This window comes from Microcebus murinus, chromosome 8 (genome assembly GCF_040939455.1).
Source record: "Microcebus murinus isolate Inina chromosome 8, M.murinus_Inina_mat1.0, whole genome shotgun sequence".
NCBI lineage: Eukaryota > Metazoa > Chordata > Mammalia > Primates > Cheirogaleidae > Microcebus > Microcebus murinus.
The window spans coordinates 54,268,264-54,290,997 of record NC_134111.1 but is presented as its reverse complement, the minus strand read 5'-3'; the positions used below and the strand labels follow the sequence as shown (position 1 = coordinate 54,290,997).

The window sequence follows — 22,734 nt, the reverse complement described above, 5'->3', positions numbered from 1 at the left end:
ATTTAAACAAAACAATTTGCAGGATTTAACTGAAGGATTTGACGAAATGTTTGTGTTGCAGATGCAATGTTACCAGAGAAAGCCAGTCATATGGGGGAAAACGCTAATAATGTAAAAAAAAAAAAAACAAAACAAAACTGGGTAATTCTAGCTCACTGTCACAGCACAGTGAATGAATAGGAATCACCCCTGACTGTCACTGACTCTCCCCATGAGGACATCTCTTAGTACAATAGGGGCCACGTCCATGTTGCCCCGTCAGGCAACGTGCCCTGTGAAGCTAGCATTCGTCCTGAGCGGGAGAGTCAGCTCCTAGACGCTCCGAGTATACTGAAGTAGGAGACAAATAGGCAGGCTAAAAAAAGAATCTGCAATATGACTCAAAATAACCACTGCTACCCAATTTTAAGAAGATACTGGAAAAATGATGCATATATTCTTGCTTAACACTTTGCCAACTATTCAGAATCCAAAGAGGTCCTATTACCCAGAACTGTAATTTCTTTTCCGAATCAAGAACCCACCTAAAATAAATGAAAATTTATTAAATGTATCATTTTCCAGATGGCAGTCAAGGTCCACCCAATAAGCCTTGTTTTTTAAAAATGAAATATGTTACTTTAAAAATGGCTAAGATTTGAGTTTTAGGCAAAATTTTTAAAATCTAAAATGAATACAGTAAAATCAATATTGATTATTAGAAGTAAAGGTGCTAATTGAGCCTGTAAAACCTTTTAAGAACAGGAGAAAATTTCCAGTAAAACTACAATAAATTACTCCTAGATAACCAGAATATTTGTGTGGAATTTAATGTCAGTACATCAGCCTCACTTTAATTTTTTAAAAAATAGTGTATTACTGATTCAGTCAGGAAGACTATTCCAGTAATATTGTGAGAGCAGTGTCATTTTGGTAAGTTATCTTTTCAAGTTGTATTTCATTACGTTCTAAAGAAATCCACTGTTTTAAGAATTCATTTGCAATGATCGCTTGTGTTTTTACTCCCAGATCTTTCAGAGCTTGACATATACTGTTCTCACACTAAAATGAAAGCAAAACCGTTTCATTGAGCAATCACATTTTAATATCTGACACAACATTCTTGCAGCAAATATTCTTGATGACAAGTTTAAGAGAATAAAAAAGGTTGTATTCTTATTGTGTTATTACAAGAGCTGTCTCAAATTTTCAGTAAATTGCCTTGAATGGGCAAAAATGCTGGCAAGATCCAAATCCTCTGTAAAAGCTTGCTTTAATCAGTGTAGAGGCTGGTGCTGATTTTGGGTTGAAGAACCCCAACATTAAATTTGTATGTTATTATTTAGAAACTCCATTTAAGTACTTTTCGTTCCAGAATACTCCAAGGGCTCCATATAGGCTGAAAGCCACTGTCAGAAGCAATGTTTAAATGCCCAGCAACATGTTATTGTTCCCTTTAGAGGCAAAAGGAATTCTGGTCTTTCCCAGCAGATGCTTCTCTGTCTTTTCCCCTCTCATTTAGTTCTGTCTCTTCCACCTAATCTATCTACTTCTCATCCCTGTAAAAAACAAAATCTGTAACCAATTCACATTTCGCAAAACCATATTTGCGGTTTTTTTCCATCCACCCAGGGAAACAAGAGCACAATGGAGATATTTGAAACTGGGCAACAAACAATCTCCCCGTAATTTTCATTGACTGGGTTCCCTTCTCCCGTCTTATGGGTGACATGGAATGACAGTGGTGTTCCAAATTCCTGAAGGCACCTGGAAATATCATGGGAAGTTCCTTGTGCTGACATCAGGTGGGTCTCACCTTCCTGATTGGCACCCACTGGTTCGTGAAGAGGCCACCAAAACAATAGATTGAGCAAAGACTCACAAACGCCATCACTGGAATCTACTTCAAAGAATATCTAGTCCAACCTGGTCATTTTGTAGACAAGAAAACTGAGGTCTAGCAGCATAAAGAGTTAACGGAGGGTTGGATCTGGCACTCCATTCCCTGGTTTCCATCCCAGAGGTCTCTTTCCAATACTCAGGCCACCCCACAGTTTTTGCAGGCACCTGCAATTTAGCTAGTTGGTTAATTCTGAGAAGTCTTTTGGTGGAAACTCTTTAGGTGGCCTTAGGAGACAGGGCACTCTGGGCAGTCTGTGGTCACCCAGAGCTCCAAAGCAGTGTTTCTGGACTGGCAGTAAATCCCAGAAACATAAGGCAGATGCTTTAGACTTACTAGGATCTGCACATACCCCAGAATCCCTCAGTTGTGTTGTCAGCGCATTACAACTCATATCACTGTAATATTTTCTGCAACAAGCACTATTCTTTATAATCAAAACATACTAAGTGTCATAAAATATTACCACTAACAATAACACCTGTTTTGATATCACTTCATAGTCCATACAGACTTGTCCTGTAGTTATTCCATCACTTCCTCAGAAAAACTGTGATGTATTAGTATCCCTATTTCCAAATGAGGAAACTGAGGCTCAGAGGGATTAAGGGTTTGCCTAAAGATATTCAGTTATTAAGTGACAGAACAGGAACCTGAAATGCAGGTCCTCTGATTCTATATGTTTCTTCTACTAAATATTAGTCCCCCTTGATGTGAGCTTTAATGTGGCCCTCTTTGCAATTTTCACAAGCATCTTGATAAACAAAGTTCTCTGGGAAGGTCAATATTTTTTGCCCCAGTCACCTCCTGGCTTCCAGTTCTCTTTTTAATCTCTTTTGCATTTAATGTTGAGACAATATCCTGAAGAGCTGGATTGTGGCCTGGGGACAGTTCAGGGCTACGGACTACGAAGCCTACACTCAGGGAATCTGAGGCAGGATTTAAAAGGTATGTGCACACAGATGGGAACACATTCTTTCAGGGACATAACATGTTTTATATGCACACTTTTTTTTTTTTGCAATCTCCCTGTGAATTCATTATAAGTCCATTTTACTATAAGTATGTTTAAAGAACAACTATCAAATAAAACAAATAACAGGAACAACAGCAACAACAACAAAAGAAAACAAGGGATTCAGGAATTTACTTAACATTCTTAACATTCACTAAGCCTCATGTAACACCTTTCAGTCTAGGGTAGCTGAAATGCTCTTTTCTATGAGATATCTTAGAACTCACAGCAATTTATGATGACTGAGCTCTTGAAACAGAATTGGGAGCTGAGGTGTCTGGGAACTTGAAGCAAGTTGCCATCGGTGGTTTTTGCCTCTCGTTTCTCGAGGAAGCCTTTCTGTCATCCACAGCCTTAGCAAGGAAGGAGAGTTGTGTGGAGACTCCAGTTTTGGGGTCCTTCGATGGATTATTTGGGAGCATTGCCCACCACTACTTTTACTGACACTCAGCTCAGTCAAGACCATGACTCTACCCAGGGAAAGAGTAAAAGCTAGGAGCATAGCTGCCATCTTGGCTACTTGCACTGAAGCTCTGGTGTTGATATTTGATTGTAACTCTCTAGATTTTTTTAAATTATATTTCTGGGGAGAATAGAAAAACTACAATATATGAGATCTGTCCAAAAAGTATCCAGCCATGTAATATGAAAAATAGAGACGTTTATTGAAGAAGATACAAGATACAGGAAACATTGTACACAAGACAATGACATCTCAGTCCCCTTCAAAGTAAGCACGTTGGGACCTCACACAGTTCTCCCAGTGCCTGTTAATCTAACCCGTACACCTTCAACATCCTCAGGTGTTCTGCTTGTTGCAGGCCTTCCAGAACGTAGATCACTTTCAACAGATTCTCCACAATCTTTGGAGCATTTGTGCCACACTTTTATTTGCACTGCACTCATTGCATTGTCTCAGAAAGCCTTCTGGGTCATCCCAATATTTTCCTCGGAGGATTGTTCAAGCTTAATGCAAAATTTGATGCAGATTCGTTGCTCTACATGCTCAGTCATTTTGAATGCGATGGCCACACGGTACACATGCTCACTCTACTGTGTCTAGCACCCCACTGACTAGCACATTGAAGTCATTGTTCACGCATGTGTATTCCATTCCACTCTCATTGGCTGCCACATTACATCTATGTCATGCAAACCATTCTCGTTACATTAACAATGGCTGGATAATTTCTGGACAGTCTCATTCATGCCTATGTATGCATACACACACATATGAGAGAAAACATTAATTGGAGGTGACGTTCTGATTTAAAGATCAACTCTGCCCCACAATGTATAAAAATAATGGTAACATAATCTTTGGAACCACTATTTTGACCCTTTGCTTATTTTTACTTCATTCATTAAACTGTTTGTATGCATTTTATTATTTCTGTTTTGTTTTTCTAATTATTCACACTTCCTAGCACATTTTTATTATAGTTGTTACTTTAGGCCAAGGACATTTTCGTGGCTTCAAAACTTCAAAGTAGAATACAACGTGATAAGTTAATTTCTTCTTGATTCAAAGTGCTATTGTGAAGATAAATGTGAGATCACTTTACAAATTATAAAGCAACATACAAATGCAAAATAGTATGATCATGAATTTAATTCATTAATTGAATTTGCGTACTTATTCATTAACCAAATATTTACTTAGTGCTCATAGTGTAGCAGTACAATGCCAAATATTTGGTAGTGTCAATGTTGCCTAAAGACCCCTTTGATTTTCATTTGGAATTGTGGATGGTAATTCATCCAGTGAGTGATATGCCTTTGAAATGAGTCCTAAATTAAAAAGATAACATACAAAACCTTTCAATTTTAAATTTGCAAACAGTTGAATTTAACTGAGCAGGGCTTTGAATACACACTATTCAAAGTGAAAGCAATTTCTTAGCCCCATCAGCTGCAAGAAACCTTACCCAGCAATTAAAGCCTGGGTCTACACAGTGCAAACTAATGTAGCTATTTGGTGTTTACTTAATTTTATCATTGTAGAAAGCAAATTAGAATAATTTATGCCCCTAAGGAAATTTTTCTTCTTTCCTCCTTTCCTTTTTATTTATTGTTGTTGCTATTAGTGGCTGGAATATTTTGAGAGAAAGAAGGGAGGGTGGAACAATATTTCGACAAATTGCGTTGATCAGATGAATAGATTCCATGGGCTGTGCACACTATAAATGTTCTTTGGTTCTTGAGTCCCCTAAATCACATTAGATTCCATTATTCCAACTTCATTGTCAGAATTTTATTTAGTTGAATAACGTCTATAATACCTTATTTTATCAAAAACAGGGTTTCATTGAATAGTATAGAAAAAAGAAAGGGAAAGAGAATCGTTCTCCAATAAACTTATATTCAGCACCTACAGACAAATACCTATTTTATAATTTCTGTTTGTGTTCTCTTAACATATAAGCCCTCATGGTACAAAAATGGACACTATTTAAAAATAACAGACTCTCGAAAAGGAGTTTCAAGCTCCCTGAAGGTAGTGGTTTATCTTATCTTTCCAGCACATAGCCTGGGTCTGCCTGTTTGTTATATAAGCAAATTGAATGAATGACTGAATAATGATAATACCAGCAGCATCGATCAAAACTATTGAACAAGGCTCCAGCCAGTACTAAGTGATATTCAACCAGAATCTTAAAAAGAGCATCATGCACACAGAAAGTTAGCTTTAGCTGGGAGCAAAGCTATGCAGCAGTCGTAAAAGGAGGGAGTTTTGTGGTGCTTGCTCTAGAGCAGGGATTTCCCAAAGGCAAGTCTATGCAAACATTCTCACAGGTCCAGAGCAAAATGAGAGAAATTTTTTGGGACTCATTCCTAAAATTAAATTTATTCAGTTTAAAGGACTTCAGTCTTAGCTTATGGTCTTCTCATATTGCAGAATTAAAACCTCCTTTCTTATATGAAACAAAGGATAAAAGAGACTTGATGTGTTCATTTGTACTGGACTAGGTGTAGAAAGGAGTTAGCAATATTGTTAGTCTTAAAACTCTTTTTGGAAACTTTGCTAGTTTATGAAATGCTAAGGTAATCAATATACCACAGTATTTAGCCTGTCAGCCTGCTTCCCTGAAAGTAAATGGACCTGCGACCACAAGTCACAGTCACATCTTATCACTCTCATGACCACCTGCAACAAACATAGTGAAAACCCAGACCTTCCTCTCGTCCTCTTGTCTGCAACTTTCTGGTTGTGATGCTGAACAGAGGTGAGGTTTTCACAGTCTGTTTCTACTTCATTCCTATGCAGACATGGACTGTGCTTTTAACCCAGTTTTTGCTGCTAAATCGTCATTGGATTCTTCTTTCTTGGAGAGAATTTAGAGTCACTTGAAACCCAAATCCAAATAGCATTCCAAGGCACTGGGGTTAGGAGAGGCAAAGGGAAGGGCATGTTTCAAATGATAGCAAAGTTCCTAGCCAACATCCCTGTACACGGTCCTACTTTTCATGATGGGATGCTAATTCTCAACCAGAAAATCTATTTAGCCAAGAAATGGAAACTCCCCATGTGACACCATGAGCAGACTGTTTAAGATCACACAGTCTGCTCTGATTGCACACACATGGTGCTCTGAAGTCGTTAAAGAAAATCACTCTGATTCTGGGCACCCCAGCTGTCTCAGAGTTCAAAAGCTTAGATTGTCATATGCTTTTTGCTATTATTCATGCTGACAAGATCTTTTCATCTTTTTTTTTTTTAATTGGTCAGAGAAAATGGGTGGTGCTTTTCCTTAAAATAACTTGAACAAAAATTAGAAATGAGATAACATCTGTGACAAATGAAAATTCTCCCAGCAATGTCTGAGAAACCAGTCAAGCCTGGAAGACAGTTTCCCTATCTGGGGAAATACTGTGAAGCTGCACAAATGATGAAACTGAGCTTTGAGCAAATACACCCTTAATCCAACTAAGACGTGGCTGAGCAGCAAACTCAATGAGATCTTTGGTTTAGCAGAGAAATTATGTAATGTCAGAGAGCCCCAGACTTGCTTAGCTACATGTCTGAGAATGCTTTAAACAGTCCTTCCACACCAGCTAATACAGATGTACAATTCACTGAACTGGTTTCCCAATTTGGAGCAGTAACAAATGATGATGATTTATTTCCCAAACCTTCTACCATGAGCAACCTAAAACAAATAGAATTCAGAAGAAAAAAAAATCACTTGTTCAAGAGAATGTTGAGGCCAGGCATGGTGGCTCACACCTATAATCCTGGCACTCTGGGAGGCTGAGGCAGGAGGATAGTTCGAGCTCAGGAGTTAGAGACCAGCCTGAGCAAGAGCAAGACCCCATCTCTGCTAAAAAATGTAGAAAGAAATTAGCTGGACAGCTAAAAGTTTATACCTAAAAAATTAGCTGGGCATGGTGGCACATGCCTATTGTCCCAGCTACTCAGGAGGCTGAGGCATGAGGATCACTTGAGCCCAGGAGTTTGAGGTTGCTGTGAACTAGGCTGACACCATGGCACTCTAGCCTGGGCAACAGAGAGAGACCCTGTCTCAAAAAAAAAAGAGAGACAGAGAGAATGTTGAATACCCAGATGTTGTAAATTAGGTTTCAGAGCCACTGGCTAATATCAGAATACATCTGTAGCATTATAAGCTGCTGCCTATCTATGAACATACAAAGAAAGAACATTGGGTGGGGTATCTCTGACATTTACAAGGAACCATTTATTCATTCACTCAAATGAACAAACTTAAGGAGAGTAGAGTTTACCTGAGAAGTTGCATTCTAAAGTAGGGTATATACGCTGGTATCAACATAAAATGGTATACTAAAAAGAGGGTTCAGGGCCTGGAGTTAAGAAAACTGGAATTCTGGTCCAAATCCTGTCAACTAACCAGCAATGTTTCTTAGGCAAGTGATTTTGCTCTCTGGGCCTTACTTAGTTTTATTACCTGTAAGACAGAGATCAGACTAGACCATCTCCAAGATCCCAAGGAGCTCCAACATTTTTTAATTCAAGTTGTTGATCAAATAGCAAGAGAAGATTGTTAAGGACTAACATGACTTTCAAGATAAGTTATATCATCATCCTGAACGCATATTGAGCATCTTCTACGATAGACCACTACGATAGGATACAGAGAAAGTGAGCCAAAATGTTGAAATCCAGTCTTTGACTTGGAAAGGTCTGGCACTCTGGTTCAGGAGGTGGAACACAGATAAAATTGCAGTACAGGGCAACCAATGCTAAGTGCCAAATGTCCAGCACAGAATTCAAAGAAAGGAAAGCTTCCCCAAGGTTAAGGACAAAAAGAATCATTTTCAAGGAATAGGTAGAGTTTTAGCTTAATCTTCTCTGAAGGTAAAAAGTAAATAAATAAAAGCTAAATTGGATAATTCCTCAGGATCCTTGTAAATCTAAGTTTATCCTATAACAACAAATAATGTTAATACTCAATAAAGGCTCCAATAGGTATAAATATAATTATTAGTACCATGAAAATTAGTTCAATTTATAAAGGAGTTCCTTTTCTAGTACAGATATCTTATGATAATTAATTACAAATTTCCTTCAAATAATCAATCATACCATACAAGCTAATTACCTTATGTGTGACTTAATAACAAACTAATTCTGGTTTAAATAATTGTTTCAAAATAAATCAAAGATGACTGCTGGAAACTATTGCTGACAAACTACTAGGATTCCTCTTTCGAACTTTTGGTAACTGTCTCCTCACCATTGGTACTTCTAGAGTGGAACACAGGCAATAAAAATAATTAAAACAGTTATTTGGCAACTACAAAGAATTCCTTTCTTGCCATACCACTGACCTTTTCATTTTTAAACTGGTGGACACAGTTAAGAGAATAGATGTGACAATTCTGCCATCATCAAGGAACTTTTTTATATTGGGCAACTTTACTCCTTGCTGAAAGGGTTTTAATGACACAAAGGAAAGCTCATGGCGAGTCGCAAAAGGTTACACATGGCATATCCCTGCCTTTGGTGTCCCCATAAAGATTACAGTGCCCAGGTGATAAGAGAGTGTTCACTGGCAACATTCAGGGTGACAGTTAAAGTATATCAAATTCAGAATTAGAAACACAGGCAAAAGGCTAATTTCACATAATTGGGCGATCTTGTGTTTGCAGCTCTGTTGTTTAAAAAATAAAAGAAAGCAGAAATGGGAAAATACTTATTTAAAATTAATGTCACACCTCATTTTCAATTAGTCTGTCCTGAACTCTACCTCACTCCCACCCCCTTGCTTGTATATGCTTAAACCTGTAGACAAACAGGAAATTAGTTTACATAAAAACACTAATTAACATATAGTGCTTGAGGACAGCAAACCAATCTTTTCATCTATTTTTAAATTCTTATTGTGAATCTTTAAAATATTCCCCATTTTAAAGCATCACTGATTCAATTTTAAAACATTGCCAGAACCTGCTTTGCTAATCTGCAAACTCGATAATTCTCCCCCAAACCTCAGCACACTCAGCAACAATTTAATAGCAAATATCTCTAGTGGGACCTCATATTACTAAGATTCTATTACTTTTTATATTACCAAAAAAGCACTAGTACACTCTAAAGTATTATAAATAGTTCAGACCAGGCAATGCTTGTCAAAATACGTGAAAGTTTATTTTTTTGCACTCAGTAACCTGGTATTTTTATTTTGTGTATTTATAATCTATATTGCCCCCCATAATTAGTACAAAATATAGATTACTAATCAACTTCCTAAAGTTTCTGGACATTTTATTTTTGTTGATGTGATTACTAAGGATGGTAAGTTGTTGCTTAATAATCCCATCTTGCTACTAAATGCAAATTATAAACATACCTTAAAATAATTGCATACATGCCTAAAATAGGCTTCTTTAATTATATTCTTCTTAGACTGCTAAGCAGCTCGTTTTTTGATTGAAGGGATTTGTCTTTATGCTTCTTGAAGATTTTTAGTTTGAGGTTAAGTGACATATATAAAGCTACATGCTTATTTAATAGTTGTTATAATACATTTTAAATGACCTTTAAGAAGTATTAATATATATATATATATCCCATTAACTGCTAATGCTCTATATATTGACAGAAGTCTCTGTAAAACTGTTCAACTTTTGAAATGTTCAAGTTCTTCCATCATCAGTACCAGTCCAATTAGAATTACATGGAAGTAGGTCAATCTATAAATACAGAGATATTTCCACATAGAAGAGATTTTATAATGCCCCATCAAAATCTCTCCAGCAATTTCATGCCAGCTCCATTTTTAAATGAATCTTATTTATTTCTCTTGTGACCACTATGCTTTCTATTTATTTACAATAATTATTATTCACAATACAAATCAGTCTTTAATAAACTATTCATAGTCTTTGTTAGAGATGAATTGCAAACCGCCACCTTGATTATAAAGCGAATCCACTGTGGACATTTGCTCCAAGTGTATGTTGACAAACCAGCAGAACAGACATATGGGTAACCTCCAAGCTGTGTTCCTATGACCTACAAAATTTCTCTAAGAGTCACAGAATGATGCACTTTCCGTCCAATTTTCTGCCCCTCCTTCACCCGCCACTGTTTCTCTAGTACACTCTATCCCTTTAAATTCCCTCTTCACATTAATATCATCGACTTTTCTTTTTAAAAATTTACAATGAGCTATAACTGTTACAGGAACAAAAATACTGCAGCGCATTCTCTCCCTGTAGGCAGGTCTAACCAGCAAGCCAAATCATAAGGAAGGGGCTCCTTAATGAGCTTTGAGTCAAACAAAGGAGGGTAACTGGAAATGTTACGTGTGACACACAAAATGCTCATCACTGAGCCTTGGGATGGTTTTGTTCGATGGAATGGGATTTTCCATCTCCCAGGGAAGGAAGCATAAAACCGCCTTGGGTTCCCTTTAGCAAAACCGCGGTTCTACTCCCTTACTATTTCTGTGCTGTCATCTGGACCGTGCTCCGAAGTGGGACTGATTCCGTGGCAAAGCTGGAAGGGCACGCTTAGTCTCCGGGATACTAATCAGATGCCTACAAGTGACAAAGGTCAACACACTTTTTCAGGGTTGATGGGAAGAAGTTGCCTTATCTATCAATTTCTCATTCAAACAATCTCTGACAAACTTGGCCCCCACTACTATTCTAAAAACACATTTGTGCCACAGGTGTAGTAGTCAATCCACTTAATGTCTAGCTGCTTAGAATCATAGAAATTTCAAACATCCTCTTATAGACACAGAAAACAAGACCCAGAGAAGTTATATGATTTTCCAAAATTAGGCAGCTGGCTAGAATGCTCCTGCTTCTTTTCTTTTCTTTCTTTCTTTCTTTCTTTCTTTCTTTCTTTCTTTCTTTCTTTCTTTCTTTCTTTCTTTCTTTCTTTCTTTCTTTCTTTCTTTCTTTCTTTTTTTTTCTGGTTTTACAGCTATTAAGTAAACTAGACCACAAGTGATGATGGCAACCAAGCCAGCAGGGGCCAGAGTGTGAAGCAGCGCATTCAACTTGGGTTTTCAGATATCCTCAGTGGGGTGCCTTTATGTTCTCGTTAATGAAAGTATCTGCAGCCTAAATAAAAACCATTCAGCTTAGAGCTCGTCTCCTCATAGTGAGATTCTCCAAAAGCACAATTTAGAATCTCAAAACAAGGAAAAGTCTTGTAGACGTAGAGTATTACTTGTGGGGAGAAGTGCAGTGATAGAACACAGAGTAACACACAACCACGTCCCCCCGACTCCTCTCCCGGGTGCAAAGTCTCACAGCCTCTGACGGTTTCCGCAAATTCTCTCTTCTCCCTCTGAGACTCCTCCAAAACGTTTCTCCACACTCCCAGGTGGTCCTCCTTAATCCTTTCCAATCATTTTTATTATATAAAATTAGTGGTTCCTCTCTGGCTTCTCAAATTTGCATCTCTGCTTTCACCTTTGAGTGTGTGTGTGTGTGTCCTATACATGTAACATGTACTATGTATACATTACAAAAATATATACACATAATATTATGTGTATACACACATATCCCTATTATCTATCTAGAGTGTGAAGAATATTTTTAATACGTTCAAGCTTATATAACTGGGGCTGATGTCAATTGTGAAAATAATTAGACTGAGTGGACTGGCTGTGCCATGGACAGATTTGGGACATGACTAGAGGGTAATCTTTTGCCATCCTGGTCCTCAGTGTCCACCCCTTCCCCTTCCCCTAGATAAAGAGATGCCATATTAAAGTTATTTCCTCACACAAGTGACATCGGGAGTGGTGGAAAGAGGTGATGCAGCTACTAGAATGAAAGAGATTTGAATCTAGCGTTCCTGTCAGAGGATGCTTAGGAACTTAGAGTCCTACTAATTATACCATGTATACACATTCTACATGAATGAACCATGACTCTACGACTGGACAGCAAGCAATTCACCTCTAGGTACCTCTTCTCAACCCTGGTAATGACTCTCAGTCATCTCAATTGCTCCCGATCCCCAAAGCCTCATGGGTTCCTGTCCCTTCCTGTTCCTTATGGTTAAACTGGTCAAACATTAGACCAAGACTAGCCAGTTGCTCAGGAGTTAAGCATAGATGCCAGAGGTAGAAAAGAATAATGGCATTTTAGTTGTGAAAAGTCACTTGGCTTTTTGCCATTGGCCAATTTCCTCAGTCATTAGTGGCCTTTGAGACTTTTTCACTTCCCTTCCTGTTGTTCTGCTTTTTTCGGAAATTATATCATTTCTGATAAAAGAACTCAGAAAGCCAGAGGTCTGAATGTTGGTTTCGTCCCTGAGGACATTGCTGTTGGTATGTAACTCAGCCACGTGCGTGTTCTCACACACCTGACCATGGTTCACCAAGAAGAGGTCCCAAGTGTTCTGTCTATACTGTTTACAATATCAGGCAAGGGATAACACACCCATTTTAGAAAGGCTTTATAATGAAGTATTCAAAATTAAGGAAAAATACCCCAATCTTATCTCTTCAGAAAACCTAGATGCAGAGACCCAAGTTATTCAGGTTTTGAAAAGATCTTAGAGACCACCTCGTATTGCTTTGTTTTCTAGATAAGGAAAGTGAAAACTGAAAGGGTAAGAATCATTTGCTCTCTGAGATTTTAAAAAACTAAAATGACAGAGAATGAATTAATAACATAAAAAAGTAACGTCTGTCTGCATAGATTTTCTTATATATATAAAAAAAGGTTACTATATAAACATTAATATATTAATGCTATGGATCTACTTGGGGAAATAACCACATTAAGTTACAGGGAATAGATAATAATAGGCTTTTCTTAAGTACTAAACTATTAATTTTTAGGAACCAGTGGCTCACCAGAGAACACCTCCATGCCTCTGCCTTCACATATCCAAATATCTGGAAGCTCTCTGAACCCTGTCCTTTTCAGTTTTATGGAGGCTTCACTACATAGGCATAATTAATTAGACTCTTGGCCATTGGTCATCAACTTAACCTTCAGCCTCTCTCCCCTCCTTGGAGGTCCAGGGTGGGCTGAATGTCTCAACCCTACCAAGACCTCCTGCCTTGGTCTTTCAGGTAACCAGACCTATCCTGAAGCTACCTTGGGGCTTCCAGCCACCAGTCAACTAATTAGCATACAAAAATACACCATTTTAGAGTGTCTAAGGATTTTAGAAACAGTGTCAAAGACCAAATTATATTTTAGAATATCACAGTCAGCCTGTCCTTTGAAGCTTTGAATCTAGACATAGACTTCTCCTCTCTAGCTATGAAAGTCCTAGATGGCATCATTTTTTCAGCTTAAGTCTGTTCAATCTACATTGAAAATCTGTTGTTCAGTGTAGCCACCTTCATACATTATTTTGGCTTGATCTCACTGTAGCCTCCACATCAGCCCTTGCTGCTTCACTTTGCATCTTTTATGTTATGGAGATGGCTTCTTTCCTTAAACCTCATGCATCAACCTCTGCTAACTTCAAACTTTTCTTCTGAAGCTTCCTCACCCCTCTCAGCCTTTTAACTCTCGAACTGCAGAAAGTTAGGGCCTTGCTCTGGATTAGGCTTTGGCTTAACACCTTTTGTATCGCTCACAGGTTTTCTTGTGTTTCGTGCGCCATCTGTTATGGACCTTGGATGTCAACACACTGTCTTGTCCATTAGGGAGAGTAGAGGTTTACTGCCAAATTTGAAAATGAAAACATCAACAATGAAGAAAGGTGACATAATACTTTCCAAAAAAGGCAATATTCTTCTCCTAGCATGAAAAGACAAGCAAGGTTGTCTGAATGATATCAATGATCCATGACATTTCTGTCTCGACAACAGGAAAACAAAATAGAAAACGGGATAGAATATTGTAAAACCTGCCTGCATCAAGGAATACAATGCCCACATGAAAGGCGTTGACCATGCGGGTCAATTCCTTTCGTGTTGTTCCATTCTAAGGAAAACAATGAAATGGACAAAAAAGTAGTGCTGTACCTTATAAACTGTGGATTTTTCAATTCATTTAGAGTGTATAACATCCTCAATCCACAAGCAAAAATGAAGTATAAACAGTTTCTGCTATCAGTGGCAAGAGACTGGATAACAGATGACAATAATGAACGCTCTCCGGAGCCAGAGACAATCTGTCCAGCCCTTCCCCTGGGGGTGCAAGGAGAGCACCTCGTAAAGATCCACCCTAAAGATTGTCAGGTGATATGAAGCAGTATGAACCTACGTGTATTCCAGTGAGTGGAAAGAAAAAATGTCCTACGGGAGCCTGCAGAGTTTGTGCCGCCCATGGAAAAAGGAGTGAATCAGATACTTATGTAAATTTTGTTTGGTCCCTCTTCATAGAGGAAAATGTTTTATGCAGTGCCATACGTAAAAAAGTACTAGGAACTTTAATTGTTTAATTTAGTTGTTTAATTGTTTTTGTAAATGAAAATTGTATAATTATTGAAAAGCAACACCTAAAGTACATTATGATCTGTAGTTGTGATGATTTAAATAAAATGCAGTTTGGCCCAAAACGTGCGGTCCCTGGCGAATGTCTTAGAGATTTCTATGTGGTACGAAATGTGTATAAGAGAACGTTGTGGCTGGTTTGATCTTCTCTCCAGACCACTAAAACCTTCTCCATATCAGCAAAAAGACTGTTTTGCTTTCTTATCATTCATGTGTTCACTGGAGTAGCACTTTTAATTTCCATCAAGAACTTTTTCTTGGCATTCATAATTTGTCTAACTGGCGCAAGAGGTATAGCTTTTGGCCTATCTTGGCTTTCGATGTGCCTTCCTCATTAAGCTTAATCATTTCTAGCTTTTGATTTACAGTGAGAGACTTGTGACTCTGCCTTTCACTTGAACACTTAGAGGCCATTTTAGGGTTATTAATTGGACTAATTTCAATATTGTTGTGTCTCAGGGAACAGGGAGTCCTGAAGACAGGGAGAGAGACTGGGAAATGGCTGATCAGTAGAACAGTCAGAACACACACAACATTCTCCTTTTTACAAGAAATATCCATCTATGTTCTTTAGTCAAATTGTCTGACACCCAGCCCCCATCTGACCAGGACAATGAGACTCTTCTGTCTCAATCAATCAGAACATTCTAGTCACCCCAGGGACTTCCCCAGAGCCAGAAGCCTTACCCAGAGCCCAGTAAATGGTGAGCCATTTTTTGGTCATTCTCGCAGGATCCATTGCCCCTCTACCCTGTTCTTAACAGCTGCTCCAGATTTTCCTCTGTATAGCTAGGATAGGGTTTAAGTGGGACTGTCCCCATCTTTAGTTTCAGAGGAGGGCCCTGCTGGTCTTAGTCAACCTTCATAATCTTACACCACCTGCTTACTGTGCTTGGTTTGCAGCTTGCATCAGTCCAATCAGAGCAAACCCAGGCTACTTTGCTCTGGTTGTGGCAACAAATGGTTTCTATCCCATAAGTGAATGGGGAAGCTGCAGCCCCAGGGCTTGTAGCAGTTGTCTTGTGACCCTGAAGAGAGTCAGTCTGAGAACAAAGCTGACACATGGAAGAGCAAAGAGTAAAGAGAATTTCAGAGGAAAAGAACAGGAGTCTGATTAACCATGCCTGAGGTTGGCCCTATTTGCATAAATCTACATTTTTAATGGACACATAATATTTGCACATATTTATAGGGTATATGTGATATTTTGTACATGCATGGTATGTGTAATGATCAAGTCAGGGTATTTAGGGTATCCATCACCTCAAGTATTTATCATTTCGATATGTTGGGAATAGTTCAGGTCTTCTCGTCTAGCTATTTTGAAATATTTTATGTATTGTTAGAACACACACATTTATCAATCAAGTTCACCATCTTGTATGGGTGCTATTTGTGGTTCCCCCTCAAATTACAATAACAACATCAAAGATCACTGATCACAGATCAACACAACAAATATAATAATAAAGAAAAAGTTTGAAATATTATCAAAATGTGACCCAGAGATACAAAGTGAGCACATGCTGTTGGCAGAATGCTGTTGGAAAAATGATGCCAATAGATTTGTTTACATAGGATTGCAACAAACCTTCAATTAAAAAAGAAAGCAATGTCTACAAGTGCAATAAAGCAAAGTGCGATAAAATTAGGTATGTCTGTCCGTAACTCAACTCTATGCAAGCATGGAAAGATGTGGCCAGTAAGGTGCCTCTGTCACCTGCAGTCAGTATGGACTGTAATGTTCAAACTTTTTCAAGCTCTGGAATCCTGTTGTGGCAGCCACTGTTGATTAAAGCACCGATAGTCATTTCCTTCACTCTCCCCTCCCTGCCCCTACAAATCTCAAGAAACTACGAGCTTCAGGTAGACAGGCTTCTTCTTCTTTAGACCCAAAGTCCAAAGTTGAAGAATTCTATCCAGGTATTAAATACACATGCCTGAACCAACATTCAGATGTTAATTTTAATGTCTCAACTAAATGTGCCAGGGCCACAGCTACGTGGAAACCAATTATATAACCAGATTTCAAAAGGGAGTAACTCTGATTTAGCTGCCAGGTAAGTCAATACTCCTTCACCATATTTCTAATAATTGTTTCAACATGTAAGTGGCTGAGAATGGGAAAGTGAGATCCAGTTGCAGTGAGGAGGAAAGATGAAGATGCAGCTGATCCTGCACGCAGATCTCCTTCTTGTAGGGATCGGCCTAGGGTAGCAGATTCCAGTCAAAGGGAAACCCAGCTGGATCAGTTGGCAGCAGTCAGGATAAGGGAGAACTGAATCTATTCATGTGCTTTTGTTTGCTTGCTCACTCTTTAATGAAAAAAAAATGTATTTCTTGTGCTTTCTGTGTTTTTGAAGATTTTCAGCATTAAAAACTTACTACTTTTTTGTTGGGAAAATAAATCATAAATATTTTAATAATGGTACAAACTGAATCTGAGAACTATTACTGCTAAGAATATATGAATTTCTTTTAAAACATGATATATAAAGTAATATGTATGTGTGCATGCATATATATTTTAAAGAAACCAGTAGTTAGCATAGTACTTCAAAGAAAAAAATTGTGAATATTGATTTTTTCTTCCCTAATGAGATATCACCTGGGAATCACAGCCAAGGTAGGACTATTTGGACCATTTTATCATTAACCTTTCTCCATATGTAAATTCACAGACATCTAACTATAGAATGTACTTGCTGTATCTCTAAAGGGATCTCTAGTCTGGTACAAATTCTTATTTTGAAAACGAATCGTTCTATTTTATTTCTAAAGTACTCCAAACGTTCTTGGAACAGCCTGTTCCCAAGTTCAGTCACACTTTCAGATCACAAAGTTTTTCTGTGTCTTAAAAACAGAACCTCTCTTGATACAGTCTAAACCCCTTTTCTTCTGCTGGGTCCAGTGAGATGGGGAAGGTTGGTTGGTTTTCCCCATGTTTCCACCTCACTGCCCAAAGTTTGTTAATCTCATCTCCCTTCAGCCTTCTCTTCTCCAGGATAAACAACTCGCCTCCTTTCCTTGTGTACATAGTTTCCAAGCCTTGTCATCATTTGCCTCTTCTGTACATGAATTCTTTGCAATTTTCATACATATGTTTTAAGTTACACACCCAAAGTGTAACATTCAAATAAAAGCCCGACCTACAATAAATTTTAACAAGAATTATTTCCTAGCTGCAAATGATACTTGTCTCAACATAGCCCAGGATAATATCTCTTTCTTAATGCCATCACTAGGTTAATGACTCATATATTTCTATAATGCCAGATCTTCTCCAGCCAAGTTTATGTCAAATTATACCCTCTATCCACCCCCTTTTCCTACTAACCACTCCCCAAAGGAAGACACTGTTAATAAATTTATATTTTAGCTCTTCCAGTGGTTTCTACTTTAACTCTAAATAAAGAATATGCCTGCATCTCTCTCTCTTGATTTCCCAACCTTAGGCAGTCAATACCTACTGACTTCTCTCCATAAAAGAGGAACAATTTCACTCATTTATATGCCTGCCTTCTCTCTTCATTTTCTCCCCAGTTTGAGTTAATTTGTGATTTTTCAGTTCTTCAGTTGGGTAGCTGTATTTTACCTACATTTCTGGATCTAGCGGCTTTTTAAATTAGCTATTGACCTTCATATTCTTACATAAGAAAGTTAACACAACTCTAGACTATATTTACATTTTTAAATACAATTTATGATTCCTGATATTATTATAATTATTATGGAAATGTTTTTTATTATAGACACAAGAAGGTGAAAATTAATCCTGTGTCATCTAACTCATGCTATTCAAAATAGCATGTTCTAAGCATAACAGATAGTCAAATGGATTGTCTATTTTTAAACTGCACTAAATCCTCAAAATCATGCCACGATTTAGTTTACTTCTTGTTTGAATCCTGGCTTGTTAGGCAGTGCTATAAATACTATAACTTGTTGTGAGGAGTTGAAAATGATTAACTTAAATTCATCAGGAGGATATAAGAGTAACTCTCAAAATCAAAAGAAAAGTTAAGGATGAATCAACTATAAACTTTTAAGATAGACTATGAAACTGTAGAGGGAGAGCGCTCATTACTGGATAAGAGCATTTGATTGGCCCATCTTGGATCACAAGCTGGGGGTGGGGCACCTTGACTGAGAGCCCCCACTGAGGTTGCAAGCAATGGTGAAGGGTAGTTCTATAAACAAAATCTAGATGCTATCTCCAGAAGAAAGAATAGAATCAGGGTAGACAAATCAGCATTTATTGCTTACAACAGCACTTGTCACATTTTCACTAATAAATAATTTGGATATTGTCCTGCCCAACCCAGTTTTATGTTCTACAAAGGAGAGGTTACATATAGTATTTATCCTCTTAATTGACATGCCTAGCATAGTGTCTGGCATGTGATAAGCACTAAACAGTTCTTGAATATTGTTGAATAATAGAAATGCCTAGAGCCTCCAGGATGTAATGCATAGACTATTTGTACTAGTTTATTTTAATAACAAGTATCTTCAGATGGCTGAATTACATGGTAAAAAAGGGACTACTCTTTCCAAAGGCATATCATCATGCAGAAATACAGACTAAGTTTTCTTTTACAAGTATTGTATATAAAAGAAGGGTGCCTTTCAAAACTTCTGGATCATGGAAGGATCTCATGATCTTGTCTACATCCTGCCCAAACAACAGATACTGTATACTGGCGCCATCCAGAAAACTGGCCAGCAATTTGAATTTTCGTTACTCACAGCGGACAGCCAGGAATCGGTAACAGCAATATTTAATACCTGATCCAATATCTCTTCTGTGAAGCTCTCTGATCTCCCAAGGGATCACCCCTTCCCTTCACCCTGTCCATGCCACTTTGTCCACTTCCTGACAAACTGAGCAAGAGTTATTTGTTGACATATCTGCCTCTCCTGTTAAACCATGGACCCTATAAAAGAAGAAAGTATGTCTGATCTCATCTTTGTATCCCCAGTGTCTAGCACGGGGCTTTGCAAGTAAGAAGTACTCATTTAAAGTTTATTGACTCTAAGTAACCATCAGAAAAGAAAGTCTTTGACAAAGAAATATAAGGATTTTCTTTTATTCAGCCCAGACTCTAAAGAGAGAATATTCTATCTTCATCTAGAATAATAAATCCTCCTCCAAAAAGAAGAGGAAAGGAAGGAAGGAGGGAGGGAGGGAGGGAGGGAGGGAAGGAAGGAAGGAAGGAAGGAAGGAAGGAAGGAAGGAAGGAAGGAAGGAAGGAAGGAAGGAAGGAAGGAAGAATTGGAAGGAAGAAGGGAGGGAATAAAGAGAACTTTAGTTCTCTAATCTACAGAGAAACTTTAATTTCTTTTTAAAATGAACCTATTCATGGGTTAGTCAGAGGGGCATAATAACTTTAAATTTAATGATGACAAAAGAAAAAAGGAAGAATGAAGAAATTCTCCTCTCCAAGAGTTTCATTCCTTTATATCAATCAAGAAGAATGCTAATGAGAAAGGTTGGGCAGGGGTCACTAATTCCTCACTAATGTCAAAAATTTAGTTTCACTTTTCAGAGGCCATTTGTGGCCATGCTTGTGAAATCTGTAATTCATCCCTAGACAATAAATAATTACTACTGATTACTAAGAAATAAGTCAACAAAGATATTTTCCTGTTTACATTCTTAACAGACTGTATCAGAACCATCTGTTTTCAAGTTTGTTGTTGCTGTTTAAAAAAATTTTTTTTATCCCAAGGGACTGATTCTCCACATTGTTCTCTGAGTGCCTGCATGTAAAACTGCCTCTTGAAGTACAGTTGCAGTTTGCACTGAAACATTTGGGTAGAGGAAAAAGCCCATATACTCTTCTGTCAGAGAAGATGAAAATAATTTACTCTATCTTCAAAGGAAGAATACATTGGGGTCTGTCTCATCTCTAATTAGCATCTCCCCATGTGCCTGGGTGACTGTTGATTCTGCTGAAAGTACATACGTGGCACTTTATGATGCTAAAGTAACTTCAACCTAAACGAATCTACTAAAAGACTCTACTCATGTGAGAAAGGCTTTACAATTTTAAAACAAATAATATGTGACCTCTTTGCTCCATTGTTCATCAACACCAACCTCCTGTGATACAAGCAATAAATAATTTTGTTCCATTGCCAAGGAAACGATAGAGTGAGATTTTAAATTGTAGTACTCACCAAGTTGCTACATGGCTTTGGGCAAGCAATTAACCTTTGATGTCTCAGTTACTTCGTCTGTAAAATAGGAATAAGAGTTTTACACAGGTGTGATGCCTGGACTAATTAGTATAATTATCATTATTGACAGGAAAATAATGCTAGTCACTAATATCATATCTCTTGCTAGCACCTGGGAATCACTTAGATCTTCTCGTGTTGAATCAGTTTTTTAGGAGTCTGAAAAAAAAAAAAGACAAAAGCCACATATGGAGGCTGGAACAATATAGTTAAAATGGTCCACATGCGTATAGGCTCATATCCTTAAAGGATTTTTTTTATAATTTGCATTTATTATTTAGGTGTTTTCTAAACGTAGACTAAATATGCAAATTCCAAAAAACAAAGAAATTTTTCAAGGCCCATATTCAACTGGTAAGCTGCACTGCAGCAAAGACTTTCCAGTTCATTAGTAGGTGACACCATGACATATGGTGACACCATAACATGGTGACACCATGAAATATAGTAGAAGTTTAAGCTTGATCCATAGAATTCAGGGTAGTTGTAAAAATACATGCAGAACACATTGCTCATATAACATTCAATAACCTGTATTTCCTTGTGTGTATCTGCCCCCAAAGAACCCCAGCTCAAATAGCCAGACAGACAACAGAGGTACATGAGGTGCCAACTTTACAAGACTGGGCACACTGAAGCTGGGGACAGTGGGGTGTCCTTACACCAGAGCCTAGGTAAAGAGATGAATTGATGAAGACAAAAATGGTGTTACTCTTGGTTATCATCTAGGACGACTAAGTGCTCTTACTATATGTCCTAGGTCAGGATAAAATACCTGCTTTAAAAACATTGTCTTTATATGTTGGCAAAAATGACACAGAAGGAAATATAAAAGATAGAAAGTGTTCAAAAGATCAGTACTTGATACTATAACTTTTGTATCCTTCAGTGTAGACTCGTATTGTTGTTTCTAGGTCCAAAATTTCTCCTGTTGGCTTCTGATCCTAAGAGATTTCCTCCTAGCAAAGAATTCTCTTTCTTGAGCAGAGTAGACATCAAGCCTCAAATCTCCAATTTCTCTAAAGAAGTAACCCTAAATTAGTCTCTTGACAAGTCATTCATACTAAGGACTCTACCCCTTTCCTCTATATATGCCTCAAAATTATAGGCAACAACTTCCAAATTGAAACTATAAAGCTGTTGCCATTTTCCTATTATCCTCACCTATCATATGAAACATTAACAATTAGCATTTTTAGCAGGATTGAAACTGCTAACACAACTTCTCTATGTCCTACACCATTAAACTTGATTAGAAATCCCTTCGTGATTAACATTCATCTCGCTGTATCTTGCTTGAAGGTTAATAATATCCACCATCTCCTGAGAGAGGGGGAGGGGAGCATATTTATTAAACGAATAGCAGGGTGAAGCTGCCAGGAAAGGAAATTCCCCCCTCAGTCCACTAGAGGGTGGCTCAGGGAGGACAGGGAGCCCAGGGAGGACAGCTGAGGCAGACAGAGGCACAGACAGCTCCCTGTCTTTGCTCGCCTGCACTTCAGTTGGTAAGACGAAGCAATATTACCATTCATCACTCTCCATTCCTCACCCTCGGTAGCCTTTCATTTCTAATAGACACTTCACGAATGGCCAGAAGTCAGTGTTGGCTAGGCCATGGCATGGTGGAGGAAAAAAAATCAATCTATAACATCACACTGCTTAAAATAACACCCAGTCTAATTCTTCTA

General features: G+C 38.0%; 1 long non-coding RNA gene across 2 annotated transcripts in view; it reads right to left on the bottom strand.

The window, feature by feature from the left end:
• The window catches only part of LOC105883036 (uncharacterized), a 106,177-nt gene that overhangs the window by 68,796 nt on the left and 14,647 nt on the right, over nt 1-22,734 (bottom strand). For both annotated transcript variants that reach the window (XR_012920575.1, XR_012920574.1), the window contains exon 3: nt 20,987-21,043. This is a non-coding gene — a long non-coding RNA (uncharacterized LOC105883036). The remainder of the gene's footprint in view (nt 1-20,986; nt 21,044-22,734) is intronic.